Here is a 6,204-nt window from a genome sequence, read left to right on the forward strand (position 1 = left end):
ACGCGCAAAACAATTATGGACCTCTGGAGGTCCATAAACAAAAAGTCGAATGCGCGTTTGAATGGTATCCGTTGGGCTCTCTCGAAAAATACCAAATTACCCTTGATAAATGGCTTCAGTTCTCAAATGCTCAATGCCTGAAGCTCTAAAGCTCTGAAGCTCAACGCCTCTCATCTCTTCTCTGCTCTGCCCTCTCCGTGTTACTACAAGTCTCTCCATGGTAAGTCATCCATGAATCTTATTAAAGAGACTAAAGGTGAGTTCAAACAACGATAAAAGAGTATCAAACAAATGCAAATATACAAAGTGTAGAATAAAATGTTACTTACCATTCAACATAATTATACTAAGTCAAATGCATCATATAATCAATTGAATGGAAATTTGTTTTGTCCATTGAGATAGAAAACCTGATGTGTGTTTTCAACTAATTGAATGACAGTAATAGGAAGGAATACAAAAATTAAAAGCACAATATACTACAACAAAGTTGGTTTTTTTCGAGGGTCAAAACCCTTAAAAGAAGTATTAAAAGCCCTCAAAAAAGATGGCCTATATGACCCTTGAAACAGAAATTTCGACGACCTACATGACCCTTGAAAAAAAATGTTTCATCTTTATGGAGGAGTGGCAACCCTGGTGAAATTCATAAATAAATAAAAGCACAACAACCTTTTTTGAGGGTCTCCCGACCCTTGAAATAAGGTTTTTCTCCTTAGGAAAAAAAAAAACCACAACCATGCACATAGACTTTACAGAACCGCGTATTACAAAATCTATATTATAACAAAACACAAATATCAAAACAAAATTCAATTAGCTTTCTAAATCACTAAATCCTTCATTTAAATCAAGTGCAAGAAACAAACTACTTTGTGCAGGAATGAAAGGCCAGTAGCCATACAACACCCAGATCAGCCTAGTGGCTGCATAAAACACAACCAGAGCTGCTATAAAAATTCTAAATGACCTCCTCAACAAAAACACACAAACACAGTGCAAATAGCTGCACTAAACAAACCAATGGACAAAATACACATTTCCAAACTAGAGCCCAAATAAGCAATTAGTGTCAAGCCTCAAGTACTCAAAATTTGAAACAACCAACAAAAATGATTCGATCTTAATGGTTAGTAACATACATATTCTTTCAAACAAATATATTAAGCACTTACAAGCGAATTAGTTTTAACTTATTAACAAACTCTTTCAAATTTCAGAACATCATGAAGAACTACTAAATGGTACTTCATCCGATGTGCTTGAGGCAAATAATGTCAATGCCTACTCTTTTTCACTGACTATACAAATAATGTCTCATAAATTAATATGATTATAAATTGTGCAGTTTATACACAACCAAGATTTACTAAGGTTTTCTTTGGTACTAATGAATTCCTCTGTCCACTTCCATGTTCAGTCTTGAAACCCAACCTCCCTGCAAAAAACAAGAACAAATATAAAGAGAAGTATAACATACATATTCTTTCAAACAAATATATTAAGCACTTACAAGCGAATTAGTTTTAACTTATTAACAAACTCTTTCAAATTTCAGAACATCATGAAGAACTAAATGGTACTTCATTCCATGTGCTTGAGGCAAATAATGTCAATGCCTACTCTTTTTCATTGACTATACAAATAATGTCTCATAAATTAATATGATTATAAATTGTGCAGTTTATACACAACCAAGATTTACTAAGGTTTTCTTTGGTACTAATGAATTCCTCTGTCCACTTCCATGTTCAGTCTTGAAACCCAACCTCCCTGCAAAAAACAAGAACAAATATAAAGAGAACTAGCAGAATCTGCCAAAACACAAACAAACAACATAAACAAACTTCAAGCAATTAAACAGAATAATTGAGATACATTTTAACAGGTAGAGGTGGTGTCAGCTCTGCCCAGCAGAGTCCTGGGCAGAAATTTATTAGGATTATTTTGAGTTTCATTCAAGTGGAATACCTCCAAAACTTATCTTACACTGTTTGGCAAGCTTGAACCATTCAGTATGGAAAGATCCCTCCACATCAATCCTTTCATATGTATAAACACCAAAATAGTCTTGTTGATCTTAAAGACAAATAATTCATTTAGAAAATAATAATTTCACAGCTGTTAAGTAGTTCATAGTGGCATTGAACCAACTTTACAAACAAGTGAACACCTTATAATCCAGTTTAAATCTCCGAGTAATAGAACATGGTATTAACACCTGACACTTAATCCAAATTTCAAATTCCACAAAAATTGGCTCAAATACATTACACATGATCTATTCACAATTAACATTTTCCTGATATACCTATATAAAGTTCATTGGACATTAGCTGTAACTTTAACATAGCAAATCAAATCAGATCTATTCGGTAGGGCTCCAAGCAAGCAAAGGGAATCAATAAAGAGCAAACAAAACCAAATTTAGTTCCCTACAAGTACTCAAATCTCTATTTATTACTAGAGTTGCATGATGTTTCAACATCTTTTGCTAATAAGAATTTACCAACCTCATCTGCCAGTAGCACAAGACCTTCTTCCCCGCAGAATTCCACAATGTCACACTGGTTCTCCTCACCAAGAACCTGCAGGTACAACAGAAAAATCATATAATGTACAGGGACAAAAATAGACATATAGCAACGCATTCTCTTTTACGTGAACTTCAGGTACTTTGCTAGTCAAATCTCTACTTCTTCAAACCTACTAATAGCAAACCTGGCCTGTTGGGTTTCTGGGATTTATAACAACCAAAGCCCTAACTATGATGCCTTGGGACTTGGCAGCTTCCAATTGCTTCTTAAGTGAAGAGACTTCCAATCCGCATCCTATTGCTTCATTGAGATGGTAAGGAACCAGAAATGACCATACTTCAAGATTGAATGAAAAAAAAAAAATGTCTTTTCACTTGGCAGTTGAATACAACCAATCTTGAGCTTCTGAATAAAGAGCTACAAATTAGAAGCATACCAGTGTACCATCATGGAGATCAATTGAAGCAGGGTATAAAGGGTACTGAGGAATGGGACAAAGAAATCCATCATTTTCTGATTTTATCAGTAATTGCATCATCATATGCACCTGGTAAGAGAGAAACACAATCTGTTATAAATGTATCAATTGGAAATGGAAAATACTGGCAGTTATAGAAACAAAAAGAAAGTGAAGTCAAAATATACAGCTGGGCTTGCTCCATCTGTCAAGAAGATATCATTTGGATCGGCTATGAAAACCATCACGAGCTTCAATACCAGCCGCAATAGTATCACATAAGAATAACCCAAAATATATCATTTTTATTTCCTACAATAAAACAGAGCTACCAAACACTATATTTAAATGATAAGCAGCAATAACTATGGATTCAACAATCAAACAAAACGAAACAGAAGTTAAGGGAAAAATATACCATATATGATATTCTAAGAGGCATTATCTTCCTCACTTTCCTTTGGGAGTGTATGCGTAGAGGTTATGTTCATTTTGTTCCTCAGCTAAATCCTTGACCTTCCTGATGGGATTTTCTATTCGAGATTGATCTTCATTATCTGTCATAAATAATCTATCCGTATTATATAAGTTAATCTGTTGGCAAAATGATTAAAATCTAAAAGGCTTTGTCTATGATCTGAATCATGGGTGACAAACAAATGAAGATTGTTTTGTGAATTAATCGTAGATAACACTAGGAGATGAGCTAGATATGACATTGTTAATGATTTTTGAAGTCCAGCTACAAAAGCTTTTGTGTATACTCCAAATTTCCAACAGAGAAGAGTATTCTTTAACACAAGTTTCAAATGTACAAATTATAAATTTGTAGCAACTTCTTGATATCACATAGTCCAGTCCTTTCAAAATTAGGGAACTCAAAAAACTCTAATTTATACTCCATAACACAAAAAAAACCAATAAAAATGGATAATCAAATTGCATTGGTTTTAGCTTAAATAGCTTGAGAAACACAAAGACTTACACTGCACTGGTATAATCAATATATCCCTTGGGGAAACCTATATTATAGCTGATTTTCAATAATTAACATACACATAGAATTTTCAAAATCAGCATCAAACTCTCAGATAAAATACTGGAAAACAAAAAATAACAAACAAAGAACCACCAAAAACCTCATAGATCCAACCCATACTTAAATTTATACTATTGTTATACCACAATGTTAACACTTAGAAACTCCTTTTTAAGCATTTCTTCAATATAATATGTTCAAGCCTCTTAGATCCAATCCATACTTCAGATTCCAAAGGACATGTAATCCAAACCCTAGCCCCCAAATTATACCAAAGGACACGTAATCCAAATCCTAGCCCCCAAATTATACCAATGGTGAGGAAGAGAAATATCTACCGATGGAGAGAGAGAAAACGAGAGAGAATACCAAAAATTTTTTGGATAGTTCTACTATGTAATTTTCATAATTTTTCGGGAAACAAACAGAGAAAGACAGACCTGTAATCGGAAATGGGGTGGCAAAGAGTGCTAAGTCTATCAACGGCTCGCTTGTCGTCGGAGATGAGACAGCTGACCACCGCAAATCAGCCCGTCGGAGATGAGATGAGATGAGATGAGCTCCGAACTTTGAGTTTTCTGAGATGAGCTCAGATCGATTTTGAGAGAATTTTCTGATTGTGTGAGCGGTTTCTGAGTGTGGAGCGTGAACAAAAATGAGTTTTCCCTTTTGTATTTTAATTTTGGACTTTATTTCAAGGGTTGGAAATTTTGAGATATCTTCTATCGAAGGTTGTGATAGGATGCGTTGACAAGTGTCTAAATTTGGAGGTAAAATTAGCGCTGCAGTGTAAAAACTAGCCCACTAATTTTAATGGATTATTCCGAGGGTTGTATAGGTTTGTTTCGAGGATTTTAATGACCCTCGGAATAAAGCTAATCCAATTTTGGTGATGGTTTCGGCACTTTTTAGTCAACCCTTGAGGAAGCGGGTTGAAACAAGTCAAGTTTGTTGTAGTGTTAATTTCAAATAACACATATTGATTGTTCAAACTACTGTGCAAGTATGTGACTGGTTTATACTATATATGATAATGGAGGATTAAAAATTAATTTTACCCAATGTCATCTCGGATGCACAACCTATCCAATGTCCAACACAACTTAAGATAGAAAGTTTCATTGAGGCAAAATTTAAAGCCATTAGAGAAAAGAATGCATTTTTCTTAAGATAAAATCTTTGTATTTTTTCAAAAAAAAAGAAGAAGAAGAAGAAGACGACAAAAACTAGTTAGCTAAAATTACAATACCATGAGTTTAGTTCAGTTCTCGATCGGGGGCCCAACTTTTGGACATGGTCTCTCCTCCATTATAATGTGAATATGCACATTAAATTAAAAAGTACGGGGCTAAACTTTTGGAAAAGGTCTCCTCATTAACATGACTAACACATAAATTAACAGCTAGGGGGACAAAATTAACAGCCAATCCTCTGTTCCATTGAAATTGATAGAGATACCATCAATGAGGCGGTGCTCTGGGCCGAGAGTGGTGGGTTGGAGTTGGAGAGAGAAGATGTGGAAGTCAAAGTTGGACCTACCGACTGTGCTGAAGATGATGGTGCCTTTGGGAATGGGATGATCCATTTGAGAGTGAGTGTGTCAAGAGTGAAAGGGTGAGTGGAGATTATTAAGATTATTAGTATTTATGAGGAGAAGCGGCGAACCAGTGGTAATACGCATGAGGTGACGTAGCATGCATTGGTCGTCTTTTCTTGACTAATCAGTAAATCCACTCTGTTCAAATCTTGAAATGTATGAATTTTCAAATGGATTGGAATGAATCTTCAAGAGATCGAAACTTGTTTCTCAAGTCAAAATTTTATGTGTGCTAAAGTGTTTTATAATTGTGTTTAAGAGAGGTTGTCAACATGGGGATGTAGCTCACATGGTAGAGCGCTCGCTTTGCATGCGAGAGGTACCGGGCTCGGATAAGGGTGTGACACATCTGCTCATGCGCATCCATCTGAAAAGTGCTGGCAGATTACTAGATTACGATTTTACTAAGCTTATGAAAATTCAAGAATGGAATAGGCGAATGACTTCAAATTATAGCCAAGAGTAAAAGGGTTTTGACTTGCTCCACTTTATAATGGCAGAGATAGCCAGTGACATTTTACAAGCAAGAACTGGTTATGGATGTAAAGTAATCGTAAGAGGAAAGTAGCAGGAA

This window comes from Quercus lobata, chromosome 5, assembly GCF_001633185.2.
Source record: "Quercus lobata isolate SW786 chromosome 5, ValleyOak3.0 Primary Assembly, whole genome shotgun sequence".
Lineage (NCBI taxonomy): Eukaryota > Viridiplantae > Streptophyta > Magnoliopsida > Fagales > Fagaceae > Quercus > Quercus lobata.